At 42.3% G+C, this 11740-nt stretch overlaps 1 protein-coding gene across 1 annotated transcript in view; it reads left to right on the top strand.

Annotated features, from left to right (window-relative positions):
* Positions 1-407: 407 nt before the first annotated feature.
* LOC124595612 (putative defense protein Hdd11) overlaps positions 408-11740 on the top strand; it is a 49944-nt gene continuing 38611 nt past the window's right edge. Inside the window, exon 1 of the mRNA XM_047134430.1 lies at positions 408-454. The gene's annotated coding sequence lies outside the window, so the exon portion shown is untranslated. The remainder of the gene's footprint in view (positions 455-11740) is intronic.

The raw sequence follows: 11740 nt of genomic DNA, 5'->3' as shown, positions 1-11740 counted from the left end.
AACGCGAGCAGCAGTGTCGCGATACGATAAACCGCAATCGCAATAGGCTACAATCCGACCTTTATCAAAGTCGGAAACGTGATGGGTACAGACGACGATCTCAGTGATGACCAGGAGGATTCATGACTTCCATTGCGCCCTCGGTACGCACACACCAAGAGCTGGCAACTGTTTAGGAAGTGTTGCCTCAAACATTTTACTTCTTAATCCATCATCCTTCTCCAGCCCCTGTAGATAAGGCGAGTTTTGATAGGAGAAGCCAACAATGACGCCGAGCGCTGAAGTTGGAGATTAGTGGAGGGAATTGTTGGTGGTAGTGGGTGGGGGCCGGGGCCATTGGTTAGCGCCGCAGCCCTCCCCCCTCCTTCCCTCCCTCCAGGGCCACACTTTCGCTTTCAAAAGGCGGCCGCGACCAGCGCAGTCTGCAGCACAGATCTTCGCGGACAACACTCAGGTGAGGGCCAACCACTGCGCTGCAGCGAGAACGCCTGTGGGTGGCAGCCTATAGTAGAACGCTCAACGGCAGCGTTTCTCAACCGCCCTGTCTGGCCGCTTTGGTGTGTTGCGAGATTTTTAATGTCTTAGGGGCTTTCGCAGATAAAATATCTACAACATAAAAAATTTATCGTCAAATGGTTTTTTGGAATAACCCAATTTACAAGGAATCGTCCATCGTTATACGCGACTAACACAGCGCTCGCTGCTTCGCTCATGTTTGCTTAGTAATCACAACAAAGTAATTTTAAAAACATATTTTACACCTACTGAAAAATTATGTATTAAAGAGCTGCTACTTTTTCCAACGCGATTCTAGCTAAGTCGATTTACAGTAATAACTTTTAAATAGTTTTCCATGATTTAGTCCATAAATTACAACACCTTATAAACTTTTCACACTAATTAAAGCCATTGAAGATTGATCTTCTCCTAATGTACTTCTGACCAAAAACCGAAAAAAAGACAAATCGGATAAGTGCTTTATAGTTATTAGCGCCAGTGTTACACCTAGAACTGAATTGCCTTATCTTAAACAGGTATTCTTGTGCACAGTATCTCCCTTAAACGTACTTTCATACTGAAATATTTTCATGTAACTTTTCTTCCCCTGTTTCAATCCCTTCGGGGTTGCAAGTTCCAAAAGCGCTGCAATACGTACCTTTTTATTTCTGACCGAGAAGTCAAATGCTAATTTTCATAGATGCAGCTTTAAAAAATGCTTTAGCGGTTTTTTTAATAACACTTTATTTTAAAAATAAACTTCTGCCTACTACTTAACCAGATTCAAATTTTCGTAGTCCTAGCTCAAGATCGTCTTAATAGCGATATATTTTCAAAAAACCTTCAGTCCTCTATTTCACCCACTAGGGGTGGAATTTCGAAAAATCTCTTCTTAAACGACGCCTGCAGTAAAAGATTAAGCCAAATTCCAAGTTTCTGTTCTTAGCGTTTTGGGCTGGGCGATAATGAGTCAAACAGTCAAGACATTCCTTTTTATATATAGAGTTTATACACATATTAATAAAAAATCTATGTTATGTACTTTACGTGTTTGCTCTTTTGCATTTAGGCAGCTCTGGGCAGATTCTAGGCAACGAGACATCTGGGAGCAGCCACGCGAGATAGAAATCGAAAAACGTCGATTCTGAATGCTTTTTGGTTACTACTTAAAGCGGGCAGACAACTCAATGTTCAATGCTTATAAAGAGAGACAGCTTATCGATATATCTCATGTAGCACAACTAAGGACCCAGCAGCTGTAGTGGCCATTTTTGTTGGGGGAGAGGCAGGGGGGAGAAATTACCCATTGAACTGAAAATAACAACACTGTTTAAGGTTATGTGCGTATGATTGAGCAGTTCTACAAATAAGAGATTAATCAGATAATGTTGCGTGTATTTTTAACGCTTGAAGAATATATTCCACATAACTGTACATTACTAAATTGCTTCTTACTTATTACTAGTTGGCACAAGAACTTTATTGACAAGTTGTGTTTTACTATGTTTGGCGGTGCATTATTACGAACCTGCACCATGACATATGACTAACAGACTGTCTGCCTCACATTGTCAAAGTAGCTCGCCTAAAAATCGATTGCTAACATATTCTCGCGCCAAACGATGTATGCCACTCGGCGAAATATTCGGACAATCGCAATATATCCCGAAGTCTTGACAGCTGTTCATTCGAAACTGTCCACAGCCCGGGGTCTACAATATATTAGTTATAGCAAAGGTTTGTGTTGCTACCTGTTTGCGGGGTACCGGGCTCGATCCCCGGCCGGATCGGAGATTGTGTTCGCTTGGGGACCTGGCGTTTGTGTTGGCCTAATCATTTCATCTCACCTTCTTCACAAAGACGTGCAAGTCACTGAAGTAGCCTCAAACTGAAAGTATTGCACCAGACAGCCTTACAACCCCAGACGGGATCTCCTGACCGATAATCCCATACCATCATCTCATCTGAAATAAGGTTAGCCGCAATGTAGCTCAATTATTGCTGTTTTTGCAGTCATGGCCTACGCTGCTTTCGCTGATTGTGAGTTCAGCCACAGTTGAGTTTTTACTGTATAGCATGTGTATTTACTATTTTTCAAAGCTTCTGTGTAAAGCTATCACGAACGTTAGAAGTTAAAAATTTTAGTTACAGTATGTATAATTATTCCACAATTACCTCAAAATCATCAGATGGAGCCTATTGTATCGCGACTGTTGCTATTACTTTCCCATCAATTCTACTTCTATAAAACAAGCTTCAAAATACTAATCACTACAGAATCAGAGGGTGTATTTTGTATTATTCCTTAATTCAAATGGCGAGTCCAACCTCCACATTATTTGTCAGAGTAGTTCGTGGTTCCGTAATAACTAAAAATTCTAGCGCAAAGTTCTTACTCAACTAGGGCCGAAACAAAACTCACGACAACACTTAATAACTAGAGAAACGAGTCGCAACCATATTGTCTCACATCGCTGATAACCAGCCAGTTAAACATTGCAACCACGAATGGCAGGTGATCCATCATCAGACTGCATGGGATTTTCATGTGATCAGTACTGATCGCTGTGATTTGCCAACACAAGTGCGATCTACGAAGTGATCGGTTGCCGATGTGGCGGATCGCTACATACGTCGCTCGCATGTGGAGTGAGCGAATAGTACTATCACTTGACTAAACAGTGGGAAGTTAGTGTTCATTAGCAAGCAAGCAATCTTGAGAACAATATTTCAATAGGCGGAAGGTCCAACGTGAAGAGCAAAGGAAAGTGATGAAAAGTTGAAAGACTTGGTGATATTTAGGCAGTCTTCAACCAGCTAAAAAGCTATATTTGTGATCCGCCCTACTGAAGCTTTAATTTTAAATTCTGTATTTTTTTATAAGGTAGTGTAGTTTCTCTTCTAATGGGAAGAACGCAAGTACTTCATTATAATCGCCCTGAACAGTTTTCTCAGTTTATAGGTCCTCTCCGCGGTCTCGGCGTATTGCTGCTGCCTGGTACGCTAGAAGTCGCGGGTTCGAATTCAGCCTCGTACATTGGTGGGGATTTCAAATACACCATTACTTTGTGTACATAGAGAGTCAGAATTAAAATAGACAGAAATGGGCAAAAGATTGTGTGTGACTGCGTACGAATGAATAACGAGTCTAAATATTAATGTTCTTGTTGTTGGTATTGTCTTTAGGCTGAACAGTGGTTTGATACAGCTCTCCGCGTCGTCCCATCTCTACAAAACTAGTACAACCTACATCGACTTGAACTACTTACTGGAGTCAAGACGTGGTCTCTCTCTACTGTTTTTAAACCCCACACTTCCCCCATTACCAAATTAACATTCTTCTTTTATGTCTCAGGATGTTTCCTATTAATCTGCTCCTTCTTTCAGTCAAGTTGAGCCACAAATTTATTCATTCTTCATTAGTTATGCGTTGAACCCATCTAATCTTCAACATTCTTTGTTGCACTACATTTCAAATGCTTCGATTCTCGTCTTGTCTGTACTGTTTATCTACCTATTTCGTTCTCAAGTAAGGCTGCAATTCAAGAAAGACTTCCTTCTACCTCTATATTTATTAGATGCTAACGTGCCTCCCTCGTTTTCAGTGAAGTTTTACTTACTCTTGTCATTTTGCATGGTATATATTCTTTAGTTCTGCTATCGTCAATCCAGATATCAAAACTCGTCTACTATTTGTAGTGTGGAGACAACAAGAACTAATGCACTGTAAGAACCAGATGACCTAGTTGAATGGCTACTTAGCCGAAAGCTAGTTTTGATAATAATAAAAAAGTGGTTAAAGAGTCACATGATGAATGATGGGAAAATTTCAGCAGTTCTGACAGGTTATACGACCCATGGGTATCTAGACTTGCTGCTTTATCGGATAGTGAGTGATTACGTGAATAGCTCTCAAACCGAATAGGCTGGCGCAATTGTGCACTGAACTCGCACCAGGAATTCGGATCCCCGTGGTTTTCTTACATCGATAAGTCAAATACCGAGACGTTTATTTTCAAATCGTCATGGCCTAATTCTTCCCCATGTTTGTCCTGTATTGATTATCTCTCCGTCTACTAACTGTTAAATCTTGATCTTTCTTTCTTTCTTCGTCCATTCCGTAATACCGCCAAATTAAGTAGCAAAACATCATCTCGTATTCTTGCAGTGTCAGGTAATAACTGGAGTTACCGGATAAGAAATCGTATTTTATCACACTTATTACGTTATATATTACGTATTGTAAGGATAGAACGGATAAGGTTAAAAGACGCCCGAATCGAGGAGTGTGTTATAACTGTGCCGTTGTTAACACAATATGCATTTGCTATCTGAAAGGACTCCATTGGAAATAAGTCTGCATTGTCAGGTCGTTAGCCTCAGATGATCTTTTTTTAGAATATCTGTGCAGTTGAGGGAAATGTTACTCGTTTTATCGTTTTACACGGAAGTCTCGGTACCAGAAGAAAACGTTTGATGAAACTGGATGCATGAAGGTTTTGCCCGTATCCGTCTTCAAGTGTCCACCTTGCTTTCCTTGTCAGGGCAGCAGACAATTACATGACTCTAAGCCTCACTATTCCTTCTGAGTCGCCAAGGCCTGTAGTACAGGCATGACCAGAATATTGCCCTCTTCCACGGCCGGGGTCACTAATGTACACATGAGATGGCGCTCGCTTCAGATGTTACCGATTCTAGTTCTCGGTAGTAAAAACATTTTCAGCATTAGCTTTAGGGCGGTACGGAGAGGACAGGTGATAGCGAACGGCTCTGGCCACCATACTCTGTGCGAAATCTTGGGTTAAATTCCGTATCTCCTGCAGTCTGTCATGGACTGAGGAAAAGTGACAGCGATAATGGTAATGATCTCGGCGGCCGCCTTGATGTTATTCGAGAGGGGTACGTTGTGTGCAAGCACCGTGTTTCACCCTCTCCATTCTTTCATCATCACGCGACATTACACTATACATATACCCCTTGCATTCACCTGCGCTCAACAAGTAACTTAAGACAATGCTTTAACACTTCGAGAAGGAAAAGAGGCATTGTGTGTGAAGGAAGAAAAACCTTTCCAGTTAGGTGGTTTAACTTACCCCTCGGGGGTCTACCAGCCCATCATTCCATAAGACATTGATTTCCAAACTTTCTGAGACCGTTACCTACGAGTGCAATCTGATATTAGCTAATAACCTTGCACAAGCATTATCAATATTAGCGCCTAACTAAACTTTAAAATGAAAAAGCATTTTCTTTGAACACTTTAAAATGACGAAAGATAAATGATATTTATGTAGTTTTATGGTTGTTTTATTAAACCACGAACTGATGAGTCAATGAGACAACTGATACTCCTTATTTCTAACTATCTTTTTTTTATATAGACTGACTAGATGACAAATCTGACATTACCCAGGTATACATTTTGCTAAATTTCTATGACAAACGAAAAATTTTCATTTCCATGTATTCGTGTAAACACCTTGAAATTATGAAACGGTAGTATAAAGAAATATGCATAATGTACAAATGTGTAAGTACAGTATCTAAATTAAGACACACTGTATGCAAAATACAAATCCACTATAATGTTTACATTACTTAGAACTTTATTATAAACAATATTTCTAGTACGCACGGTGCAGCTGCTTCGAGGGTCTACAACGCGATTTTGTAAACATCTGTGTGGCAACACCTCCTCATAGCTCTATAGGCAACTATTGTTTTCGCCTACAGCCGTTGGCGTTTCGCAGCTGAAAGCTGTTAAAAGTACTGCCAGCTGTCAGGGATTTCCTTAAGTTGACTCGATGTAGAAGTGTCTTAGTAGTGAAGAATAAATGTGTTAAAACGCATAATGACGCATTTTTTCACGCGTCTCAATGTTTATGACGTCTTATCTCTTGAACTATATGTCGTACAATGACATGTTTGTGTAGCTGCATTCAGCAGCATATGTGGATACTGTCTTCAAAATTTGTTGCTAATAGAGTCAGTAATAACGAAGTAATAAACGTAAACGTTATGCACAATGCGGCAGATTTTCACGCAGCTCAGTGTTTATGACGTTATATCTCCTGAACCATGTGTGATACCATGATATAATTGTGTAGGAGCCTTTAGCGACATAAGTACACTACTGGCCATTAAAATTGCTACACCAAGAAGAAATGCAGATGATAAACAGGTATTCATTGGACAAATATATTATACTAGAACTGATATGTGATTACATTTTCCCGCAATTTGGGTGCATAGATCCTGAGAAATCAGTACCCAGAACAACCACCTCTGGCCGTAATAACGGCCTTGATACGCCTGGGCATTGAGTCAAACAGAGCCTGGATGGCATGTACAGATACAGCTGCCCATGCAGCTTCAACACGATACCACAGTTCATCAAGAGTAGTGACTGGCCTATTGTAACAAGCCAGTTGCTCGGCCACCGTTGACCAGACGATTTCAGTTGGTGAGAGATCTTGAGAATATGCTGGCTTATGTATCCAGAAAGGGCCGTCCAGGACCTGCAACATGCGGTCGTGTATTATCCTGCCGAAATGTAGGCTTTCGAAGGGATCGAATGAAGGGTAGAGCCACGAGTCGTAACATATCTGAAATGTAACGTCCACTGTTCAAAGTGCCATCAATGCGAACAAGAGGTGACCGAGACGTGTAAACAATGGCACTCCATACCATCACACCGAGTGATACGCCAGTATGGCGACGACGAATACGCCCTTCCAATGTGCATTCATCGCGATGTCGCCAAACACAGATGCGACCATCATGACGCTGTAAACAGAACCTGGATTCATCCGAAAAAATGACGTTTTGCCATTCGTGCACCCAGGTTAGTCGTTGAGTTCACCATCGCAGGCGCTCCTGTCTGTGATGCAGCGTCAAGGGTAACCGCAGCCATGGTCTCCGAGCTGATAGTCCATGCTGCTGCAAACGTCGTCGAACTGTTCGTGCAGATGGTTGTTGTCTTGCAAACGTCCCCATCTGTTGACTCAGGAATCGGGACGTGGCAGCACGATCTGTTACAGCTATGCGGATAAGATGCCTGTCATCTCGACTGCTAGTGATACGAGGCCGTTGGGATCCAGCACGGCGTACCGTATTACCCTCCTGAACCCACCGATTCCATATTCTGCTAACAGTCATTGGATCTCGACCAACGCGAGCAGCAATGTCGCGATTCGATAAACCGCAATCGCGATAGGCTACAATCTGACCTTTATCAAAGTCGGAAACGTGATGGGTACACATTTCTCCTCCTTACACGAGGCATCGCAATAACGTTTCACCAGGCAACGCCGGTCAACTGCTGTTTGTGTATGAGAAATCGGTTGGAAACTTTCCTCATGTCAGCACGTTGTAGGTTTCGCCACCGGCTCCAACCTTGTGTGATTGCTCTGAAAAGCTAATCATTCGCATATCACAGCATCTTCTTCCTGTCGGTTAAATTTCGCGTCTGTAGCACGTCATCTTCGTGGTGTAGTCATTTTAATGGCCAGTAGTGTAATATGTATCAACGTGGGCCATGATGCGGCAGTTTGTCGCTCATCTCATTGTCTGTGGTGTTATATTTCCTTTACTGTGATAGGTAGGCATAGCGATTGTTGCCCGACAGTAAGGCGTGTGTGAACCACGTCCGGTTGAAATCGGTCCGGTGGTTTAGGGGGGGGGGGGGGGGGGGGGGTTATGAATCACGCACACATATGTACGTCAATTTTTGTAATATTTGTGGAGGATATAGCAGTTCTCGGCCCATCGCTAGTGCTACCTTTAACTTCTTCTCAGAAAAGAATGCCAACTATCCACCTTGAGGGTAGACAGTTGTTACAAAGCATGCTTCCTCTGCACCACTCCTCTCTATAGCGACATTTGCTTCACCCACATCCTACAAGCCCATTTGTAATCGACCAAATTAAAATGTATGCACTATACTTCGGCCTACCGTTTGTAAATCATTTGATTGTTGGACTCCTTACTAGTATAAACCGAGAGACTCCAGACTGTCAATGCGTTGTGTCTGACCGCAGCAAATAATAGTAATCATAATAATACAGCGTAGGCCCTACTGCACAGTAGTTGTGTTGTGCTGTCAATTAGAAGGCATTATCATGAGATATTTAAGCATATGTGGTGCATATATCTCAATTTTACTGTCATAGGTACATGGTACAAACTTCAAAGTGTTTGTATTGTGGGTAGACTGGGTGAGGAGGTTGATGTCCATACATTCGTTTCGCTAACTTTAGTCTGCGCCACATTGCATCAGGCATTAATGTTTGTATTTGAAACAAATTGTAACTGTTGGTAACTTGCATAATCACTGTTACATACAGTCTTAGGAAATACTGGTAGTAGTAATCGTCTTTCAAATGTAATTTAATTTCGCGACCGAAAAATAATTGAACCCTTTTCTTTTTACCCTCATAAAATTAAATTTTACCCCTCACGGGCTAATTATCGCTAGGTTGGGATCCACTGCCGTAAGACTTAATTTTTACCGCTACGCTGTCACGTATATCCCATGTTCTGTACAGTGACGTGACGTTTATTAGTCGAAACAATTTTGCACACTGACAGAGTAACGACAACAGAAAGAGGTCTGCTCTCTGCTTTAGTACACTACGCACATTTCACTACACTTTCGACGCACGCAAAGGAAAGCTTGAAGAATTGTTTATGAATGCGGACTGAGTTATTTTAGTAACGTAGTACACGTAACTTCGAATACTTTCACCAACAGCGACTGGGATACAGCGTTGTCACGCGGTTATTGCGCTAGCGATGCGGAACCGCTACCAATTCTTCCGCGAAAGTGAACTGCACTTACCGAAACGCTTCAGGCTTGACATAGCGGCTACTTATGCCTTTTATGCTAACGTATTATGACCTCTTTCGAAAAAATCTGGAGTATAGGAATCAACAAGGTTCTTGTGAAACTTTGCTCGCTCTGTTTGCCCCGTCAGAGAGCCGCAGCCATCCAAGCTGATGCCATGTTACTGACTTCCGAAAAGTATGCGATACAGTTATGCACTATCATTTAGAGAGCGAAACACAAACTAACCGAGTACAGAACCAAGTTTGTGACTGGATTCAACGACTCCCTAGCAGATAGAACTCGACACTATCTTAACGGAACCAAGTCGACAGATATAACGATAATTTTTCGAAAATCCTTGGGGAGTGTTATAAGATCATTCGTGTTTACTGCATATATAAATGTTCAGTCGGAAGCCCCAAGTAGCTTTTTGCTTTCGATGCTGTTTATACGAAGAATGCAACGCCAGAGGACTGTAACGAAGTACAGGATGACCTGCAAAAGATCTACTTTTGGTGCTGGGACTGACATTGACCCTGAACGTAAATATATATTGCACAGATTGCGCATATTGCACATAAATACCCGTAGAGATCCACTAGTTTTGGACTATACTGATGGCGGTGTATTGCTGGAAACAGTAACAACAGTAACATACCTAGGAATAACCATTTGCAGCGCCCTAAAGTGGAATGACCACACTTTATAAACCATGTAGCGTATCCGGCGTTTCCCGGGTATGCGTTTATTCCATTCTTCTATTAGTCCATCTCCTCCTTCCATGTCTCTCACTCCATCTCCACCCCCGCTCCCCACTCTCTGCCCATCTCCTTCCCCCCTTCCTCAATCTCCTTCTCCCCCTGTATCCATCTGCCTCTACCCCCTCTGTCCATTTTCTCCTCCCCTCTCTAATTCCATCTCCTCCTCCCCCTCTCTCTGTCCGTTTCCTCCTCTTCCCTTTCTCTGTCCATTTCCTCCTCCTCCATCTCTCTGCCTATTTCCTCCTCTTTCCTCTCTATGCCCATTTCCTTCTCACTCCTCTCTTTGTCTATTTCCCCCACCCCTATCTCTGTTCATCTCCTCCTCCTTCTATCTGTGCCTATTTCCTTCTTCCCCCTCATTGTCCTTCCCTGTGCAAGTTATCTTACTCACCCCGATAGAGGCGCTGGAGCTACTTACCCCTACAGTATTTTTTTTCCAGTAGTGACTAATATGTGTACCAAATTTGGCTGAAATCGTTCCATTGATTTAGGATGAGCTTTTTATCATGAAGAAGTAATAAATTAAAATGTCTTGTGTGATGCGTCAGTTTCTCACGTTGGTCATTCTTTATGACGTTATATCTCCTGTATCATGAGTCATACAATGATACACAATGAACTGACAAAAGTCATCGGATAGAGACATGCACATTATGCCACATGACGAGAATTAACAGACTTAGAACATGGAGTGTTAGTTACAGCTTGATGCATGGGACATTCCAATTTGGAAATAGTTAGGGAATTCAGTATTCTGAGATCTACAGTGTCACGAGTGTGCCGTCAGAATCAAATTTCAGGCATTACCTCTCACCGCAGACAACGCAGTGGTCGTTGGCCTTCACTTAACGACCGAGAATAGCTGCATTTGCTAGAGCTGTTAGTGGTATCAGACAAGCAACACTGCATGAAATAACCACAGAAATCAATGTGGGATGTACGATGTCCGTTAGGACAGTGCAGCAAAATTTGGCGTTAACAGACTATGACAACAGACAACCGACACGAGTGCCTTTGCTAATAGCGCAACATCGCCTGCAGAGACTTTCCTGGGCTCATGACCATACTGGTTGGACCCTAGACTACTGTAAAACTGTGGCACAGTCCAATGACACCTGATTTCAGTTGGTAAGAGCTGCTGGTATGGTTCAAATGTAGCACAGACCCCACGAAGCCATGAACACAGGTTGTCAACAAGGTACTGTGCAAGCTGGTAATGGTACTATATTGTTGTGGGCTGTGTTCAACGTAGAATGGACTGGGTCCTCAGTTATGTTCAGCTACTTGGAGACCATTTGCAGCCATTCATGGTCTTCATGTACCCAAACAACGTGGAATTTTCATGGATGATAATGTGCCATGTCACCGGGTCATGATGGCTCGTGATTGGTTTGAAGAACATTTCGAACAGTTCGAGCGAATGATCTGGCCACCCACATCACCCAACATGAATCCCATTGTACCATATTGAGTTTCTGCACTATGCCAGGCAAAACCAGGTCCAACATTACATTAGGAGGTATCCCATGACCATTCTCATCTGAGTGTATTTTTCTACAATCATTCAGGGGCATATGTGGATACCATCTGGAAAATGTGTTGCGAATAGAGTTAGTAGTAAAGAAGTAATAAATTGAAACATGCAATATGTCAC

Source organism: Schistocerca americana, chromosome 2, assembly GCF_021461395.2.
Source record: "Schistocerca americana isolate TAMUIC-IGC-003095 chromosome 2, iqSchAmer2.1, whole genome shotgun sequence".
NCBI lineage: Eukaryota > Metazoa > Arthropoda > Insecta > Orthoptera > Acrididae > Schistocerca > Schistocerca americana.
This window is presented reverse-complemented; position numbering and strand designations above follow the sequence as displayed.